General features: G+C 39.6%; 1 protein-coding gene across 4 annotated transcripts in view; it reads left to right on the top strand.

The window, feature by feature from the left end:
- SLC39A10 (solute carrier family 39 member 10) overlaps positions 1–22,025 on the top strand; it is a 117,349-nt gene that overhangs the window by 22,401 nt on the left and 72,923 nt on the right. Inside the window, exon 1 of one of the 4 annotated variants that reach the window (XM_035332257.1) lies at positions 10,276–10,515. The exons of the other annotated variants lie outside the window; for them this stretch is intronic. The gene's annotated coding sequence lies outside the window, so the exon portion shown is untranslated. Of the gene's footprint in view, positions 1–10,275; positions 10,516–22,025 lie in introns of those variants that run through there. 4 annotated transcript variants of the gene reach the window in all.

Here is a 22,025-nt window from a genome sequence, read left to right as displayed (position 1 = left end):
TCACAAACAGCAAAATCCTGCTGTTGTGGGGAGTGTGTTCATGTTTCTCTGTGTCAGCTTAACTAGAATATGATAGTGTTAATTGCTACTGATAAAGCCAGATCTCATACAGAAAACTATAAAGTACTGTACCAAGTGTATACTTGCATCTCTTTTGATACAGACCAATTCCTAAGATTCTTCAGAGTGAAATACAAATTTGAAATACACTTTACATTAAAACAGAGTCAAAGGAAAAAAAGTGTTGCAGTTTCTTGAATAAGCTATTTCAAGCTTGAGAACATTTTCAGAATTGCATTTCAGACGCAGAAAATCCAAATCTTAATTTTTCATATTAACTCATATCCAAAATGGATGTAGAAATCTTGAAATATTTGATATAGAATCCCAGAATATGATGGAGCCCCTTTCCCCTGCTAGTTAAACTTTAATATGTTAATTCTTGCCCCAAAACATCAAAAAAAAAAGGGGGGAGGGGGGGGGGGGGGGGACGACAACACATGAGGATTTATAATGTTGGTCATTGAAGTTGAAAAAAATAGAAAGGAACCTCAGGCTTTTATAATATAAATATGTATGTGTTTCTCTTAAAGTCTGATTCAGTATCCACTGACTTCAAAGACTGGACCTCTTTTAGATGAGACTGGGCATTGAAATGAAGATGCTGTTAGCAGACTCTGCCCAATTGTGACTCTCAGGAGAAAACCCGATTATTAGTATGTACTTTTATTAGGCTCTACAAATTACCACAGTATCATTCAGTTACTGTGGCATATTTTGTCTTTAATGTTTGGATCTTTTCAGAAATTACCTCTGTTATTAAGAGATATATGTAAAAACACTATCAGTTTAGAATCAGGCCATGAAATTTGTACATAAAAATGTATTCCTCCTTTGAGGAAATGTATATTAAGTTGGAAAATCCAACAAAAATCTGTTTACCCATAAAATTAACACATCAGGCTTTATGACTCAAGAGAAAATGTCATAAATACAAAAAGTTAAGTCATTTGCATAATTCAGACAAGAAATACTGTGTCAACTACTGCCCGTTTTATTGGTGTTATGTTAAATGATCCTTTCCTGCATTTGCTTCGTTGAGCCCTAATAACATTTGCCTTTCTTCCTGAGCTGAAATCACGTTAGCATGGCAAACACTTGAAGAGTGTTTGGATGATTGATGTGAATGATTTATGAGGAGCTTGGTATGGCAGCTTTTGACAATACCAAATCCTGGAACCTTATCTGTGACCTTCACTGACCAGAAAAATATTGCCAATTGTTAAAAAAGGTGAACTTAAAGTGCCAAATTAAAAATAACAATAATAATAATAAATAAAAATAAAACAGGTTGGTTTAGGAAAAGGAAAAGCAAATTTCCAAACCAGAGCTGAGCAATTATAAAATTCCAAGTTCTGGTTAGCAAAATGAAGACAAAAAACAGTCTGTGAGATAAGGCACTACCCAAATGTGATGTGGCAGGCAGTTCCCCAGATCTGACACTATGTCACTGAAGTGTCACTCATTGTGTCAGAGGTGTCGCTGTGCCATGCCTGTTGGCTCCCTTCCTCACTGCACCCTGAGCTCAGAAACTTTCTGTCCTGCTGGACGGCTCCCATGGAGCATGGGCTCAGATCTCAGAGAAAATATTCTTTTAAACTAGGACTGCGGCAGAAGGGTGGTTGAGATGGCACCTATCAAGGAACATTTTGAGAGGTACATTTATGAACTGGAGAATCTATGGGCAGCTAGAGTTGTTCTTGTATACTGATTTAATAGGTCATTAGGTTCAGCTTTGTTCTACAAAGCCTCTGAAGTAAAGGACAACTCTCTCCTGGAAAAAAAAAAAAAAAAAATGTTATTTGGATAGTAAGTGTGGGAAGAATACTAGTTATCGTAGTTACAGTGGCATTGCTATTAACTGTAATTGATATTAGGAGTGATGAAAATAGCCCATGGAGAACCTGCTCTTCTCCTTCCAGGAGAAGGGAGGGGAGCCCAAGCAGAGCAAATGAAGAAGCAGCAGTCCCCTGCAGTCCCTGCTCATATGGGGACTATTAAAGGCATTTCTAAAATGTTTAGAGTAGGGTACAAATGAAACCATAACCCATATGCTGCTATTTATTTGTAGTCTAAGGGCACCCAGCAGACCTGATTACGGAACAGGTCCTTGTTGTATTCAGTTGCTATTCTGCTCATAAACATGCAAACAACTTGCCATGCCGGTACTAAACTCCTTATTGTAATTTCATAGCAAATTCTATTCCATATCAATTTTCTATTATAGTACCTATGCATGTATTTTGAGCAGATCGTGTAGCAAGAAGCTTAATCTGAAACATCTGCAGCAAGACAAGATGATCACATAAACATTATTTCTTGCAGAAGGTTCCGTCTATAAACTACACTGGAGTCTGTTTCCACTGTGTCAGCACAATCCTACCTTTGCATTTCCCTTTTATCATCAAAATTGAGAACAAAGGAAAATAAAATACAAGGGGAAAAGTCAAATTCCCAGGCACATAATCAGTGTGTTCAGACAGAAACTGACAAAGCTCTGAAAATTATGTCCCTACTCTGTAAACCTGTTCAATAAACTGCATTAAATATTGCTGCTAAGTATCTGTTTATGTGCCTAAATTCCCAGTAAGCCATATGGAAAATTACTTTCTAATGTGGAATCACCAGAGCTTTTTGATAGCAAAAACTCAACACACATGCTGAACTGCTCCAGAGTAATTCATGTAGTCAGCAATCTGCAATTTTCAGACCCTAATGGATACAGTAGACACTTAAGGGATATCAACTTCAGCAGTAGCAGCACTGTGCTCTATCACATTGCCCTGCAATACATGCAATGGCTCACAGTCTCTAAAATGTAAAAGACAGTATAAATTATCCTTGTAGTTGGGATTTAACCTGGAAGGTTGGTACTTGTACCCAAGCAATTTCTCCTCAATCATGCCCACTAGGCACTTACGGCATGCTGCTCAGCATCAGACATGTTTCAGCTCTGAAGATACTTTAATGCAGTCTAATCTGCTTATAAAAAGGAATAAGGACGCAGCTTGCCATCAACACACAAATAGCTTTTGTCAGCAAACATGCTAATTGCAAAAATATGCATTCCAAGACTTTCCATGTTAGTTCCTTAATGGACTGAGCACATTAGATGTTTTCTCATTACATCATTTTGGATATGAGGATAAATGCAAGTCCCAACACAGGTTTCAGGCACTAGAGACTGCAGGTTAGAAAGATTCACATAGTAATTGAAAAATTTCACAAACAAAAGGAGTCACTTTTAGACAGGAAAACACTCTGAATGGAATACCTGTTAAACATTTAGTGCATGTCCCTTGGAAGTCCATGGAGCATTTGGATCCCCTCTTACTTTGAAAGATGTCAGTAATAAAAGCTTAGTCTTGCTTGATTTGTAGCCTCCTAATTTGATCTTTCTAGTTCAGGATGTTCCTCAGCATCCTCAGTGGAAAATAAGCAGAAGAGTTATGTATTTGCACTTCTAGATGCCTAGGAGGATTTTCTCTTTTATTATGATCCACTAAACTGGAGCAGGATTCAATTAAGAAAACGTGCTCCTAACTGCAGCTGCCTATAACATGATAAGTCAGAATATCAGAGCCCCTGCTATAAATGCAAACATGTCCAAACTTGAATGTCTGGTGAAAAGTAATTCATTACTGTGGATAATTTTAACCTAAATCAATTAATTTTGCAGGGGTAATTTTGTAAGATTTTTCCAAGCAGACTGGCTACTGCAGCTGCCAAAGTAGCAAACTGAGTAAAAGCAACACCAAACAGAAAAGGGAAGAGAGCTCATTTTCAAACCTTGAAAGTTGGCTTTGCGCACAAATATGAACTAAGGACACAGTGCTGTTAGGCACTGCTGAATTCCTTCCTTCAGACTTTAAGAATAGGGACTAAGTAACAGCGAAAACCCGTCGATGATGGGACAGCCTTTGTGTCAGAGCTCTGTGGCACTGAGTTCAGTCTCAGCCCTGCTGCAGCCAGCACTCCCGTGCTCAGGGCTGGAGCAGAGCCTCACTGCCAAGCAGAGGATCCCAGCACGCACAGGCACCAACACGTAGCAGATCAAGGCATAACAGCCGCGTCTTCAGCAGCAGGAAAGAACTGTGAGAAAAAAAACTTGGGGCCAAAAACTGCCTAGAGCCTAAACACTGAGAATTACTTCATTTTTTAAGGCAGAAAGGAAGGTAGGAAGTCCTGTAATGCATGGGGAAGGAAAGAAGTCCTTGAGGCTCATCGGTGAAGTCTATGATTTGAAAAGCAGTAGTTTAACACGAGGATAGTAAATGGAATAATGTTTTTTCTTCAAATAAATTCATAAATTGAAAAGAATGTTGCATTCTTAACATTCTTAAAGAAACATTTTTGCTGGTTATAAATAAATCAATAAAACTGAAGACCTCTGACTAATACATTGCAATTGGATTTGTAGGTTGTCATTGAACGTTTGCGTCAAATGAGGAAAATAATATCTCCAAAGGTATTGAACTTAAAATGAAAACCAGCAAGTTGTTCACAAAGACAGTTCAGTTCTTGGCAGCTCTTCTAAGAACACATTGACCGATCTCTGCCCACATAAAAGAAGAGCCTATACTTAGTGCCTTCAATAAATTGAAGGTTTGGATATTCCAAGAGGGTGTAAAGAATATGAGGAAAATGTAGATTTAAAATAAAATGCCAGGTATTTCATCCTGCACAGTTCCTGTGCTCAGTATGGGGACAGCTGGGAGAAATGCACCACGTATGGAAAGAAGTTGGACTAGGTGAACTCCTCTGGCCTTAAGATGTAGGTATGATTTAACTGAGTTTTATGGGACTCAGTAACACAGGCATCTGGACAAAACAAGTTTTGTGAGAATATTCATTTGCATTATAGTTGCATATTTCATGAGACTTCTTACATTTATTGTAAATTAGTATCTGTATCAAATTCCTTTCTTTACCAGGTTGTTCCCCATCTTTGTGTTCCTTTTTGCTTCTTATTTCTCTTCCTTCATATCCTTTTCTGCAATTGTCTTTTTCTAATTTAGTGTCCCAGCTGCTTGCTTTCTTTTAGTTTTTACTTGCATATTGCAATTCACTCATGTTCCTGTTTCCTTCCATCATCATCATCAGAAAATAGATACTGATAATGTGACATTAGCCAATGTTAATTTTGCTGCTTTGCCAGCATTACTAAGCATATTTAACCTGGGAGATTGACACAAGTAATAAAGAATTTGCTGGTTTGCTAGTGCAAACCAGCAAATTTTTTTAAGTGCTAGCCTTAAAGTATGTTTCACTGCTATAATCAGAAATCTTCTGAGTTACTGGACAAAATCCTCAGTTAAAGAAAATTCTTCTTCTCCTCCTGCTCCTTCTCTCTCTCTCTCTTTTTTTTTTAAATAAAACTGAAAGAGGACTTATTCCAGTTACAAATACAGCATATTCTTTCAGAGGTATCTATGTCACTTCATCAGTGAAGAAGCTGACTTGTTTTGGAAGGGTGCTCTCTCATTCCCCATCTCTGCTTTAGAGAGGCAGCCATGTTAGACAGCTTCCTAGTGTTCAAGTTAGCGAGTAAGCGTATTGGCACCCCTGCCATTAAATGGAAGTTCTTTTACAAAACTACAGCACTCTTAAGTCCAGTCCTGCCTTTTTCATACATTAGTTTAGTTTCATTCCTGGGGGTTTGTCCTCTACATTTATCTATCATGCCAAGCCCCAAATTATACCTGGAACTAGCTCCAGTGCACTCTCTACAGAGGATGCAGAAGATAAAAAAGTAACTTGCTGGTTCTCACACAACCCATCACACTGTGATTTATTACAAAATCCATGAAGAAAATGATTGTCATTAGTCTCAAAGCTTTGAATCAGATCCTTTGAGAATGGATGAAATTGCATTGCATGATGTTATGAACTTAAAGAATTCAAGTTTGGATTGTGGTACAAAGTGTTCAGAAGACATTTAGTTAAGAAAAAAAAATCAAACAGCCGTTTCCCTATTTTGGAAGGCAAGAAGAACAAGGCAACCATTTTACAAAGCTGTACTATAGATACAAGATGTCAGGTGAAGCTTCCTCATTAATTTTGTAGTGAATTAAACTGTTTATATTGGAGACATCCTAACAACATGATTAAATTAATAATTATTAATTGTACAACAATCCAAAGTAAAAATGCTCACTGGAAATATGAATAATCTAAACAAAACTATTTATAAATAATTGGGACTAAAGCATTTTTTCTATATCAGGTATTTAGCAGTGAAAAAAAAAAGAGAAAAACTCTTTAAATTATTTATAGCAGCACAATTAACTAGTTAAGCAATTAATAACTTTGCTTATTCTGTAACTTCTGTTGCTGAGAATTAAAGTGCATGGATGGTAAGTAGAGTCTTGTTTCATGTCAGTCACAGATTTTATAGTGCATGAGAAACTGTCCCATCTTTAATTTAAGCTTCCATGGCATCTAACTTTTCACTCGAGCCTGCACAGGATCAGCACTTTTTTCTTGTATGCCTCTATGAGGTTATAAAAAGCCATCTTGTAAATGGGTATTTATTCATCTTACAGCAAGTGGTTGAGGGTACACCTTGTTCATTAGCACAATTACTGACCTAGTCATAATTAAATGAACTCTGCATTTGAACTAATAGGCTGTAGGCAGCAATGAATATTGGCACCTAAGCAGCAATTTAAATGCATCTATTTTGGTGAAATGAGTATTATAAAAAAGAGAGATACTTAGTTCATATTAGAAATAATATCCTGCCCGAGTCAGCATCTTTATATTATCTCATGTGCTTATTTACTTTTCATATCATTACTGCTATTGCTTTGCTATATCTCTTTTTTTTTTTTTTAATGATAGCATCAGTTTTTCTCAGCCAAGAATCTTATTCTCCGTAATTGCTTCTCATGTTAGAACTTTTCAGAAATGAGTGGCAATTTGGCACTAGTAGTTGAGGTGATGCTGAGGACTTTCTAGACATGCAGAACTAAAAATACGCTCCCAGGAGAGTGGAAAGTAGTCTCACCACTAGATGTAGGTTCCTAATTCAGCTGGTGACTCTGACCAGCACTAGGCCAGCAAGTCCATTTAGGGCACCTCTGATTTCAGTGAAGATAGAAAAGCCCTGCTCACTGTTATCCTATGGAGAAGCGGAATTGAGACTTTCTCTCTGGTGAGACACTCATGTGCTGCTCATTAGGGACTGATTCTCTATTATTATTTCTTTGAATGTCATGTGATGACTCCTTAAAAAATTAAATTTCTTCTAAAAAGTAAGAGGGTGGTGCTATTAGAATTACATAATGCAGAGGGTAAATCAGGATTTCCTAGAGTGGCATTCATCTCATGTTGTACTGAGAACTGACTTTTCAGAAAAGAGATCTTCTGAAAGGTTTACGTCCAAATGAGATAAGAAGCAATGATTTCATATTTTGATACCTGTTATACTAAATACTGCCTTTTTCAGTCTCTGAATAGTCAGAATTCAGTGATAAATGTGATCACTTTTTTCAGAAATTCAACTTAACCTCTTACGTACTTTGTGTAAGATGGAGAAATGATCTGTTCATATTTAGGGTGGGACAAAGGGGAACTGTAAAACTGCCATAAGAGTAATTGCAGATTCAGAAAACTGGCGAAGAAAAGACACCGTAGATGTGGAAATTTCTCTTTTCTTCTGAATGAGGTGGCCAAAAAGCAAGTTGAAGGAACTGAACTAATAAATATGGCTAACTGATTTAATTTTGCATGGCGATGCCTTGAACTCAGTTTAGCCCTTAGATGCATCAGTACAAAGACAGAGAAGTTACACTTACAGGAATCAGACTGAAGGCAGACTTTTATTGATTGTTCTTTATATCAAGTTAGGAGGAAACAGCACAAATGTGAAGCTACAAGTCAGTGACTCCCAACAATTTTCCTACAGTGTTTCCTTACAAACTTTAAAATAAATAAATAAATAAATAACATGTATATCCTGTAGGGTCTGTTAGGATAAACTAGAGGCTGAGAACACTGAAATCTTCTGAAATAAAAGATGGTGAAGAAAGTTCACTGATTCTTTAGAAGCAACACTTACTGAATCAAAATATTATGTATGGTACTGACCTGTACAGGATGCCAAATAGGGTATGCACCAGTTCATCTGCAAACCCAAACTTCCTTGAACCCACACTGTCTGTATACTCATGGCCAAATGCATTGTGTAGGCAAGCTTGGCTACCTGCTGCTGAAAATCCACCTATGACAGCATAATTTGATGGGCATGCCACTCATCATATATTCTCTCAGACAACATCCACTGGCCAGTATCAGGAAGGCAGGATATCCCTTCCTAAAGAGGCTGGCATCACATGTTGTAGGGCAGATGAGAGATCTGGGCAGCTTCAGTTCAGGTTGCTGTTACAGCAATACAGAATTGCAGGTCCTGAAAAGAGAGGTACTATATGACTCGTTCAGGGATATGCAGATTCCCGTTTGGTCCCTTTAATGAAAGAAATTGTAGCCTGGGTAGTTCTGAAAATAGTCAAGTATGTGTGGGAATACTGAGACATTAAAACCACCCTTCTGAAATTAATCTGAAAATTAACTTGTGTTAGCCTAAGATCAATGAGATTAAAATCCAACCCAGAGATTCTCTCTGGGAAGACCTTTTTCTGTGATTACTGTTCACAAATAGGTTCGCCGGTCTGTGCTACAAGAATCGCATAACTGTATTTTGGGGCTATATCAAGTGATCCAAATTTCCTCACAGCTCAGACATTGGTTCTAAAAGTTATCCGCATACTTGGACATCTCAATGAGAAGCACAAATGCAGAGGCTGGTTTTCTTAGACCTTCCATAAATGCTGGTGGAGCATGGGGACTGCTGTAGGAGATGGTCCAGAATAAGAACATCTAAATTAAGTTAAAATGGGGCAATATGAGTATTCCCTCTTCCTTTGTGCCTCCCAAAATTATAATTTAGATGGCACAGTCCAACACTTAAGATAAAGGCAAGTTTGTATTATCCCTCAACTTCCAGGACACTAAGCTGCTCTAGGTACTAAAATGGCATCCCAAATAAACTAAGGTAGGCCTAGAGCCTTTTACTGCAACCTTGCACTGCTTTTGTACTGGTGGAAGTCTGCCCTAGCCCCTTCAGTCCTAGGATCTTCTTAAAGCTTATGTTCTGGAGTTATTAGTCCTCAAATCTAGAGACAGCACAACAGCTTCAGAGTGGTTTCAGGCAGAAACCTCCAGGAACACTGTCCCACCTACAGAGACCCTGGCAGGGAACTTCCGCAGGCTATAAGTGATCCTCAGTCCTTTGATGAACAAAAATGAAGGCCCAACCAGAAGACATTGAGCTCATAATTCATAGTTCATAATTTGGGTAAGAAGACACCCCACTGACAGCATTTTGTAACCTTTGACTAGACAAATCTCTGCAGCCTGCTAGTTGCTTCATGAGATAGACTCCTTGCTAAACTGTGCTGGAAGTTTAGTGCTTGGAAAGAAAGTGCAGTTGTCCTGAAAAAACCTTTGAAGTCAGTGGCACTGCCTTTGTAAGCCTGTCTCATTTTATCCAGCATTAGGAAAGGGCCCTAGTGTGTTTCATGGCACTCTGTGGCTTAATTGCTTGTGTCTTTTTCTCCTCTGACTCTTTCAAAATGAAGAATGTTATTTCCATATATCCTCACAGGTTATATGCCATTAATGACCACCCAGACTGCAGCTGTATATTTATTTCTGTGCATTTCACACTATCTGTGAAGTCTTTTAAAGTAGTTCAATCTTTTAAAAATGTGAAAAAGAGGCCAGCTGTTTTGTTCCCAAAGATAATCAAATTCTTCAAGAAGTCTCTGTGCTGGTTTTTGTACACAATTCTTGCCTCTAAACTTTTTAAATCTAAGTGTTAAAGCGAGTCAAAGGCAGGTGAATCGACCTCGCTTTAGGATGAGATAACTCAGTGCTTTCATTCTGCGGGATAGCTATTTCGTGATCTTTTGCCTGTGAAGGGAAACAGCAGTTCTGATTAAATGCTATTTTATCTGTGCTCTTTGTAAGCATAACTCAGTGAAGATGACGGTATGATATGGCTGAGTTTTTAAGGCTTGTTCTCAAAAGACAAATGTATCTTTAAGGCTAGTACCTAATGTGGATTCTCTCCTAATTAAGAACACCTGTAGGGGCCTGACCAGAACCCGTGGTTCAGCAGCAAAACTGCCGAAGGGCTCTGAAAAGGCAGAAACTTTGTGTTGTCTTTTAACCTAAATTATAACAGAGTTCAAGCCTGTGCCAAGCAGAGTAAAGCTATATAATTTATGAGCTATGAGGGCAGCTCTGGGCCCCTCTGAGGTGATTTTTATCAGTGCAGTAGCATAAACAGTTCTTCTTTACTTGAACACTGGGAAAAGGGAGCACTGGAAGGCAGGCCGTATAAAGGGGATCCAGCCTATGCTCGGATCTGCGTAGCCCGCGGATGTTCGGGTAAGCGTATTTGCATTCTCTGTTTTCTTTTTGGAGCAATGGCTGAGGAAGGGGTTTGTTGAACAAGGTTATGCAGAGCTCTTCAGCAGCGTGCTAGAGGAAGCTCTGAGCTGTATGTCTCCATGGGGTGCAGTTTGAGCATGCAGTTTTGTTTTCTGCTGTTGAAGTCTTAGCCTGTTGGAGAGGATCTTTTCTACTTTGTTTGATTCATTGTCTGCCTTGGTTTTTGAAGGCCTAGGGATGCCAAACCTCATGAGTGGTGTAATGGGGCTGCCCACAGTAATACAAACTGTACTCAGCTGTAATGATGGGTTTGGGCCCTTGACTTTGCTTGTGTTTTGAAGAGCTCTTATTCCTACACACAAGCAGGTGTTATTTAACAAGTGGAATGCTATCAGATATAACCAGAAGATTGTTATTGAGCATACATTACAAGTATAAGGAATAATTTTTAAAAAATCTTTTGTAGAATATTATTAATATAGTAGTCTGAAAACATGATTTGTAATAAACTCAAAATGACTGTGTAGAACAAAACTCAACGTGTTATTTTTTTCTTGTACCAGGGTTTGAGGGGCTTTGGAAGATTTAAACAATAAGCTTTTACAGCACCTGCATGTCTCAGCAAACAGTGTCTCTGTAACTAGACAAGAGGTGAGAGAAGCTTAGAGATACCAACTAACTGGAGTAAGAACTAGGGCAATGTCCAGTTGACCCATCTCCAGGAAGAAGACAGGTTCTGGGATCATCTGATCTGGTTTCTGTCTCAGTGTTGTTATTTTGTGGTGTTTTTCTTTGCTTGAACTGTCCTTTTGAATGTAATAGCTATAGAAAAGGAGGTGCCTTGAAAATGTTCTTGCTTCTTGTTGTTACATTTATTTCTAGTAGCTTTTGATTGTTTGCTTTTGTCTCCTGGAAATGAAGTTTACAGTACAGTGCAAGCTCTGATGTCTGCTGTTGTTCAAAACTGCATCTTTAAGTTCATACAGTTAAAATCCATCTAATTTTATCTGAACAACAGAATAATATTCAGAAATCTTTCTTAATGCTAGCCATTACTGGGATGTTAATTTTTCATGGGCATTCTTTTCTAAAAGCTTAATTCTGGCCTAGCTTCTTCGTGTAGTCATGTACCACTGCCATAGTATGGTGGCACAACCACCGCTACGAGATATGAGTTACATTTTTTTACCCAATGTTTACTTTAGGAAGAAAAGCGAAAATCAGTTTTGAAGTAATAGATCCTGTGCTTTACTCGGTAGTTTCCTTTGTTTGAGGAATTGCAATTTCTTGTGTACCTGATGAAGCAAAGCAACAGAACTAATTCTCAGACAGTGTAGGCACAGTGTTGTAGTGTATCAGTGTGCTGTTAAAGTGTGTAGATGAACATCTATGCTTGTAGGCTGCATTTCTTGAAAAGAGGATAACTAGGTGGGTTATTCCTTCCTCTGTAATGAGTCAGTCTGTTTCTCTGTCTGTTTTCCAATTACTTCAGTTCTTCATGTCTTGGTACTAGAAAGTCAAGACCTTACTTTGCTGTCTTCTTGCAGATGGCTGAGAACAGTACAGCTAGCAGGTAGGTTCAGACGTGTAAGTGGGGTTGTGTGCTTTACTTGAGTCTGCATACCAGATGTATATTCTGAAATGTCTGTTGAACTCAAGACTTCCTGAAACCACAGTCCATAACACCTTTATTTAGTAAATGTAAGAATGATTTGTTGTGTGTTGTCTGTAAAGGCAATGTAGGCAGATACACTGGAGCCCCAGGAAAGTTGGGGGAAAGCACTCTAGCTCTGTTTTTGTGCATCAGTGGTGCACAAGCAGAATCAGCTAGAGCAGGTAGTCCAGGACCACATCTGGCTGGCTTTTGAATATCTCCACATGTGGAGACTTCACAGCTTCCAATATGGTCTGTTTTTTGCCCACACAATATTGTAAGGTGGAGCAGAGTAAGATGCTGTTGTTCAGACTGACTTTCTGCATTTTAATTTGTGCCTATTGTCTCTTGTGTTGTCACTGGGCACCGCTATAAAGAGCCTCCTTCTGTCCTCTTTACGACTTGTTACAGTAACTTCACTGGAAAAGACAGTTGTAATGGGGATGGTTTAGGCAAGCTAGCTCTGTGCTGTCTTGTTTTGTCTGCAAGATAGCCAGGGTCCAAAGCAGCAACTAAGTCTGTAAGAAACCCACTGAGCCCCTCTGAGCCACCAAAGACAGAGGTTTGAAATACCTGTATGTAATGATGTTCTTCTATGCTTCAGTGACTTGGAAGCAATAAAACTTGATAGTTTCCTGAACTGACTTGAACAATTACCATGCTTGGAGCACGAGCTTTCAATTTCTTGGGTACTCTCTTAATGTTTGTCAGTTTAAAGCTTTAGAAACTTTTTGTTTCTGCCTGAATTCATTAGATAAGGGAAATAGGTCATCTAAATCTCTGCGAACTTTGGCTGCCATGGAGATTCCTGACTGCATGTCACAATCCAGAATAAAACGTAAAAAGACCTTAAAAGCCTTTGTTGGTTCTGGTTCCCGATGGTTGCTGTTAAAACAACTGCAGCAGTTGGAGTCTGCATTTTTAAAAAAAACACCTCTTTGAAGTTACTGTATTTTTTGTTTTCTCAGTAATGTTGCATGATGAGTGCTGCAGAGGGAGGGATAGGTAGACGTGTTTCAAGATGGGTAGATACATTTCAAGCTTACCAGTTGTGGCAGAAGGGTACATTTTGCTTAAAAAAACCTTTTCCTGATGGAAAGCTGGAGCCCTGCCCTCATTAAGCACCGGCAGTTGGCATAACTCTCTTGTGTTGCCCAGTTATGTCCCATAAGCCTGGGGTAAGAAGCGTTTCTTGCTAAATGATTGAGAGGGAGAGTCATTTCTACTCTTAGAAATGTTTTACCAAATAATCTGAGAAGTGAGTCAGACTGCAGGTTATGCTTTGACTTAAAACAGCCAGGGCCACAGTTCCAAGCCTGAACATGAGCTCGATGCTCTCATCTTGGAATTCTTAAAAATTTTAAGTCATTATGGTCTGTGACTAACTGCAGCTTAGATTGGCACAGTCTCAAAGGCAGGCATTTCCCTGCATCTGGAGAAAAGCGGGCTCTGTCAATTGGCTTTTTAATCATATTACAAGAAAGCCATACAACAGCTAGAGGCACTGTGTGTAGGTCGTTTAATTTCTTTAGCATCATTATCCTTTTAATAGGTGTGTGCAAGGACCATAACTCTCCTTTCAGAAATCCAGCAGAAGAGTAAATGCTAGTCTAGTTAAGCCAATGACCTGTATGGAATCTGTGCTGTTCTTTGTTGTACGTTTACTGTAATGGGTTTGTTCTGTAAACATAAGATCAAAGTCAGATTTCTATTGCAGGATCTGAGCATCAAGAAAAGTTAAATTATTCTATCTAATTCCGATAGGGTTGTTCATACTGTGATTGAATAATAGCGTAACTTTATGCAAACACTACCTTCAAAATATATTACGTATGTATATTTAAAAAAAGAAGCACGGGTCTAGTTTCACTGTGTGGTTATGCAGGTTGTAACATCCACTGTGGCTCATGCTTCATTTTTGTTGTACGTTTCTTCTCATTGTGAGTCTGTTTAGCTTTGATCCAGAAAGCAAAATGAGTTTTTGCAATAACGAACAGAAAACGAAAATATTATCAAAGGCAGTTTAGAAGCTTCCCTCCACCCCATTCTTAAGTTCTGTAGATGAGATCTGAGGTGGATATTTGCCTTTTCTTGAAAGGACAAACAGAAAGTAGTGTCTTAGAACAATTTAAGGGTATATCAGACATGCTTTGTCCCTAAAATAAGGTATGTAAATTGCAGTAGTTAAAGTACTCATATTGTTAATCCCTGTGAACAAGCACAGAACACTGTGGACAGATGAACCTGACAGCATGCTCCCTAGAAATATGTAAATATGTTGTGAGGTCTGCTGGATTTCTCTGCAGTGCTATATGGGGTGTCTCTCAGAAATACAAGAATATAACATCTGTTTTTTCTGAAGTCATCCATGTTTTCCACCTGACAGGTAACAGCAGTTTGTGCATAGGTTTTCTTTAGCTTTGTACAGATCTCCATTAAGCAGCCAAGACTGCTGGTCAGATTGCAGGGAATGTATGGGTCAGTGATAGATCATGCTCACCAAGTTATCCAATGCCTGTCTACGCATTATCCATACCAGGTGTTGTTTTTTCTTTGTTGTTGTTGTTGTTGTTTTTTGCATTATTACTCACCTGATAATTGTGGTGCTCCTAGGATATGTCTGAGAAGCACATAGACCTGTCTCTGTTTTTTCTTTTTGTTTTCTTCAGCTTATTTTATGTAATATTTGCATTCAAGACTCATTTCTGCTAACAGAAAATTGAACTGGAGTTGATCCTAAGATGAACATCTACCAGTCTTTCTCAATATACTTGGGATTTTATGCTTCAACAAAGCCTTTTGAAAGGCTGTTTGTGCTTAAAGTCAAATTACTGATGTGAAATAGTTCTTGTAGTAGGACTGGACAGTGGTAGTCATGCAAAATCCCTCACTTCCTTCAAAAGCTTCTTTTGGAGGTCCTCTGTCTTGACCTGGTGTTGGGTTACCTGTAGGAGGTCCCGGTGTGTATATTTGTCATTATTCTGCACTGACTTTTCTCCAAATCAGACAGAATAAGTATTTTGCCAAACTGGGCAAGCAAACTCAAAAACATCGTAGGGTGAGGTGTCCAATGGTATGTGCTATAGAGAATATGCATTCTGTGATGTGAGCGGCCAGCACTTAGGTATTACCTTCTCACTTAAGGTAACTTTGGTGTGTTGGAGAGTATGGAGGGATGCCCAACTACGAACAAAGCAGTGCGCAGTGGGGTAGCTGCTGAAAGACTGCTGATAGCGAACATCAGTAATGTTTCTTCACACAAAAAAATCCTTGAAAGTGAAGGTAGTACTGCGACGTAAACAGGTCAAGGAGTCATGCTGGAAAAAAAAAAAAATGAATCTGGAAATCATCAGCTTGAATCAGCCTACAGTTTGAGGCAGGAAGAGCAGCAGGCTTGGGAAATCTGAGAATTGTCTGCTTCATGCTCCTTCTGATGTAAAGCCTTCAGGGGAGGTAATAACTTTCTCTGATGGTGGAGGATGAGCCGGATGCCTCTTATAGTGCAGTTGTTCTTGGTAGTTGAAAAGCTGGCTACGATCATAGCAATACTACACTGGTAGGAGGCTTGAAGATCAGGAACTGGTAGCACAGTTACCAGACAGGAACAATGTCTTTTCTGTTGAACTTCTGTATTGTGTTTTAATCCTTAAGAAAATAAGATGAAATATAGCAGCACTTCTTAATTAAGAGAATTTCATAGATGGCTAAAGGAAAAAAATCCTGCTGCTAACACAGGTCTCACAATAGTGAGGCATCCTCAGGGAGGTACACAAAATCAAAGGGAGACTTTTAGTAATTTTAGGAGATGGCTGGGGTTCTACTTATTCATAGCACCAACACCTGGTGAAAGAGGGCAGGAAATACTTGGAGATATGGAGGGAGACCAACCCATTTTACACAGAAACAGTGCATGTTTGATGAGCAAGCCTAAAATGAACATTTTCAGGCATGGACTACACAGGATCATGAAGAGGCAATAGTTAAGGGGAGAGGAAAATAGCACCACGAGGGCTAAAAAGAAAAAAATCTTAAGTGTGCATTGTGGTTATGAGTGCTAAACTCACTGTAAACCAGAAATAAAATACAGCTTAGGTTGGCAACCTGATTTAGGGGGACAGGGATTACTATGCTGTTATAATGGATCTTAAATGCAGCTTGGTTGATTGTAACAAAAGGACTAGGAAAACTGGGAAAAATCAAATCATATTCTCTGAAAGACTTACATTGTCCTCAAGATTAATATTTCGATTAATATTTCAATGCACACCATGCTGGTAACTTGAATCTGACAAACACTTCCGTACTGCCAGGGTTTGTCTTCCTTGGATGTAGCCATTGATGAACACTGCATATTCACAGTAAGCTTCAGTCCAGTTTAGCTGGAGCTGCTCTGGTTTTCATCCATTACACAAATAGAAATGTCAGTGTACTTCCCTGTTAGATTTGATTTATGATTTCTTTTTAATCTGTGCTAATTTTTGGGCCCCTTGGCAGTAGTTCATAGGCTGGAAAATGGTGTTAGTGACTCAAAAGCTGTTGCCAGGTTTCTGTGGTTTGCTTTTGCCCATACTAAGCATTAAGCAATTAATCTCAAGGTTTTAGGCATGGCAAAACAAAACAACATCTCAGATGTGGCTTATTGTCAGTTTGAGAAAACTTTCATTGGCAGTGAGGAAGATGAAAGAGAGAACAGAGTAACACAAGCAATAACTATATGACAAAATGCCTCTGTAAGCAGAGACTAGACTCAGTATTTGCAAGATTTTTACCTGTTTTCCAAGTATTCTGAACCACAGATAAACTGTGCTTTGATAGGTCAAACAGAAGATCTTGTAAGTACTGCAGATAACTCATACACATACATTTTTCTAACAAACAACTTCACGAAAACTACATGACTTTTTTTTCTTTTAAAATATTTTTCTTCACTTGCTAAGGTGAAGTTTTCTTTGAAAATGGTGCCATTTTTTGTGCAGGTGAATTAAGTAGCCTGTAGCAAATGCTGAATGAATGTTGGGCTCACAGCATATGGCTATCCACACTTAATCAAAGTGACTTGCCTTTTTGTGGATATAAATGGCCACACAGCACCCACAATGCTGGAAACATTTGATGAGCCATATCTGAGTGTGTATGGCTGAAGCACTGAATTGAATGTTTTTTCATGCTACTCAATGGGCGAAACTTTCTGAAAGACAGTAGAGAGAGACCACGATAATTTTGTTTGTTCTTGTTCTGTGCTATTGTAATATGCTATGCATTTTTAATTATGTAAACCAGAATAAACCAGCTGCAGAGCCATGTTCAAAGTGTTGTTGCACGACACAGGACAGTAACCACTTGCATATCTGAGCCAACTGTGAACTTCCCAGTGCTGTTGCATGCCTTGCCTAGTTTGTTTAAAACCAGGCTGAAGTTTAGGACTGAAAGCTCCCAGGTCCACTGACAAATTATGCACTATGCTGAGCTCTGATACTGAGTACACAGGTGTGCATGCATGCTGAGGAATGAGTGAAAAGCTTCTTAAAAATACTCCTGAGAGCCTCTGACAGTAGTTGCTTACTGCTGGGAGTAAAGCCAGGCTGCACACAACTGCCCCCTCTGCCCAACACATGGGACGTGGCACCTCCTCACCTGGGACGTGTTAGCCCAAGGCAGAGGGTCACTCACATGCAGTCGGCTTCCAGGCTGGGCTTGAATCGCTGCCCTGGAGCTGCTGCGTGGGGCTGTGCCTCCTGCTGTGGGGGTGCAGCAGTCAAACAGCTTGGTGACCCGGAGTGGACCACATCAGACTGTCTCACAGCAAGCAGCACATGCTGCAGCCCCTGCCCTTCAGCTGGAAGCTGTGCTTCATCAACAGTGGTTACAGACAAGAGCAGCCCCTCAAGAAACAACCTTGTCTCTTCCATGTTGCTGCTGAAACAAGTCTTTTCAACCTCAATTTTGGTTGCACTTAGGCTTCCTCTTCTTTATGTATTAAATTCCAGAACTCTGCCGGAAACCATGCTGAAACGTGATGTGTGAATGCTGCAAGTAATCATGAGACACACTGCATCCACCTCAAGTCAGTTTTTATAATGGGTCAACCTAAACAAGGTCACGTAGAAGCCCACTGATGGACTGACCAGTGCAAAACATCACAACTGGGAGGCAAGGCCAAGCTCAGGTGAAAAGAAGCTCTTCTGCTTGATGTCATCCTTTGCTGAGACCTAGGATGAACTCTGTGTGTAGGTAACAACATACAAAACAGAGTATTGAAACCACCAAATGGCTTGAAGCAAACAAAGACTTTGAGGATACAAGTTGCTTTAAAAATACAGCTCTGCCTTCAACTTAAATACAAATCAACTCCAACAATTACCCCCTGCATCTGTCTAGGCATATATTCTAATTCCATGAGAGGTTGTAAGGGTTACTATTTTTTGGTTTGTTTTTCTCTTCAGCACAATGATGGGGTGTTAAGCAAAAGCATTGGAACAATACACTTGTTACTGGAAGGCTTCTTCATAATGAAAGTTCAGAGAAAGCTTAGCAAAGAGTTAGTAAAAGCGTAAAAGGAAACCAGGTTAAAATGTTTTTTGCAGAGAAGGTAGCAAGTGCTTTTGGATTTCCTGTCTTGAGACGTGCTTTCAGGATCTTGTATAGTGAAATCAAAGAGACTAAGAGAGGAAGCGCAACCATTTGGCAAGTACTTTAAGTATTTCTAACAGGTGTGCAGAAGGAACATGATCTTTGCTAAACTTTTTGCAAGCTGCATTAGAACGCAAAGTTCAGGACCTAAAGTAAACAAGATTTGTATGGTTATATCGTCTCCCTTTCCCCTGGAAGTTTTGGAGCTATTCTATCCCTCTGTCTAATGTGGTTGAGTTTTTAAAGCTATCAAAGTTCACCAGCATTACATGAGAATTGTCATATGAGCAGGGAAAAATGTTCCTGTAGCTAGTTGCCCATGTTGATCCTAGTAGAGGATCAACAATAGTTTGAGACGCGCTGCAGGGTCTTCTCCCAGAAAGCATGGTGAACTGTGAGAAATGTTGGAAAACAAAGCAGGAGAAACTAAGGGTATGGGTCTGAGGGTATGTATATGGCTTCTGTTTTTCCAACAAGATAGTTCTGTGTTGCTAATGAAGCCACTTTAAACCAGCTTTTCATAACAGCTCACCAGTGCATACACTTGGGCTGGTGAGCAGGAGATGCAGGATGCACTTGGTCAACAAGATCTCTGAAATACTTAAATCTATCCTTGGCAAAGTTATGTTTGAGGTGTGTGGTGTTATGACAAAGTTTTCACAGCTTTCCTATACCCTGAGTAAGTCTCATGGGTACTGCAACTGTTCTCAGTAGTTAAATTTTCTGCTGATGGGGCTCTTCAGGAGTGCCTGCTGTTCTCTTCCCTCTATCTCCCAGCAGTTTGGAGATTCTGATGTATATCCTATGCTGGCCTTATTACCACGCTTTAAATATTTAATACCAGTGATACCGCAAATACTTCTGCAAACTGCAAGATGAGAGCTAGTATACGATCACAGAAATCTGCTGGAGATTATTTGCACTATCTAAATGCCAGCTTCTCTAGAGCAACTGAGATTGTGCTAGAAGTACAGTAATCTTGGCTTAGAGGCAGAAGAACTGTTTTCACCCAAATCAGCACGACTGTTCCTGATGCTGCTTCATCTACCAGTAGACTTTGCTTCTGTAGGATAGCAGTGGGCAAAATTGTTTGTACCACAGCAACTCAAAGGCAATTGTATCTCGCATGTTGGAGAGCCACAGTCAGTCATGGGACTAAAGGTCCTTAGCTGCAACTGTATTTGAGCTCAGTACCTTTCCTAGCTGGAGTAGAGCCTTCTTTCCAAAAAGCAAAACATGTACTTGCTCTCCTGAGGAAAGAGCTGTTCTCTCCTCCTAACTGTTCTGTTACTATTTTAACAAAGTAAAATTCCCATTTTTCTCCTCCTCCTCTGTGAAACAATGGGCCCTGCTTTCTCACAGCCTGTACCACCTTCCTACCTGAAACATATAACCCAAATACAGCTCACCCACCCTGTTCCCTAAAACTTCCTCCCCTATCTTCATACTACTTAATATCATCGTCCCATTGATTTTAAATAGTTGGTCTCTATAGTTACCTCTTATCTTTATTCCCTTAGGGATCCTGTTTATCCTGCAGTTGTAGACCCAGTTCTAGTTTGTGAGCCCTTGGAGGCCTCTGTGCCTTTTCATGTACGTGTTTACAAGTTACTGCTGAGGGTCCAGCTGTAAGACTAAAGACTAAATCCAAAATTAACTAGATGTAGCTGTTCCACATGGGAACACCTCTACTGATAAAGCCATCAAATTACAGGAAAAAATACAGATGTAGAACATAAGTCTTGTACAGCCAAGAGCAATTAATACTATTCAAACAATGGCTAAACCAGCTGGATAACAAAACAAAGTTCAACATAGCCAGGAAAATAACAATGCAGCAAACTATTTTAACTAAGTAGTGCTGTTCAGGCAGCCTTGTCTTGCCTCCTACCTAGGTAGCTGAAATGTAGTCTGGGATTTTGCCTGCTGCCAAAAGGCATGGGTATTGTGGGGGATCCCTCAGGAAAGAAGACATGCTGCTGTACTAGCAGACCTGTGATGATAGTAGGGGTCTGCTACGTGAGGGTCTCAGGAAGGACAGCTGCTTCTGTAGTGGGAGGCTGAGGAGCGAGCAGAAACTCGGGTACTTTCCAAAAGACCAGGCTGTCCCCTTCTCTCTCCTCTAGCTCTCTGCATACCATCATGAGCAGACAGGGTCATGGGCAGAAAGATATCAACAAAGAGCAGTTTCCACCTGAGAAATGTGGCTGTGTAGGTAACAAGTATATAAGCCCTTGTGATCAGTCCAACCACAGAAACGTTGACAGGGAGGGACTTCTGGTAATCATCCTGTCATCAACACTGTGTCCAGTTAGCTTTGTCTAGTCAAGTCCTTAAAATCTCTCCCATGGAGATTTTCTAGCTTCTGGATAACCTGTTCTAGTTCTGTACAACTACTCTCCTTGTGAAGCTTTTCCTAGTCTCCAGTCTTAATCTCCTGATCTGCAATTTGTGAACACTATTCTCATATTATCTGCCATATGGGAGGGGAAAACATATTTTTAATGTGGAAGACGAATAATAAACTTGTAGGTGTACACTGCGGATCACTAGGAAGTAAGGACGAGGGTGAATAACATGCACCATCAAATTAATCACTAATTATGCGTAAAATGTACATATATCTGGGAATCCCACCACCCTCCATCTGGATTCGAGAGCTAAAACTGGGTTCCCGTGAGGAAGTAAATTCCACAGATTGACCGCAGTTAATGTGGTTTGCCAGCAGCAAAAGGGGGGCAGCAAAAGAAGAGCCAGCTTTCTTTTTACAGCTGTCATTTCAAAGCAGTATAGAAGTGAAAGCTGAAATGACTGCCCGGCAGTAACTTTGGTGATTTGTAGTGGAGAAGCTGTGGAAGGACAGACAATCATCAGAAAATACTGTAATAGAGATGGTAGGTAGGTAAGGACAATACGCTGCAAGATGCTTTGAAGTTCACAGTTAAAATATTGGCTAGTGTTAGGATGGGTCAAATTACTTAATGTGTGACTCATTGAAGTGCTGGCACTTACTTGCATATAGCTGAGGTTATGATAAGATTTAGAAAATAAAAATTTATACAACCCATTTTGCTGTTCTTCCTTTGCTAGTTTGTGAAGCTAGGAAAAGGGCTGTGATTAGAAGGCATAATTTGTTTCCCACAATCAAGTAGCTTATCTATTCTTGCAGATCCTTCCTTGACTTTCATTTGATTTCCCTTCAAAATACTTTTTTTCTGCCTTA

The sequence above is a fragment of the Oxyura jamaicensis genome, chromosome 7 (assembly GCF_011077185.1).
Source record: "Oxyura jamaicensis isolate SHBP4307 breed ruddy duck chromosome 7, BPBGC_Ojam_1.0, whole genome shotgun sequence".
Classification (NCBI taxonomy): Eukaryota; Metazoa; Chordata; class Aves; order Anseriformes; family Anatidae; genus Oxyura; species Oxyura jamaicensis.
Note: the sequence above shows the minus strand (reverse complement) of the source record. Positions and strands in the feature narration are given on the sequence as shown.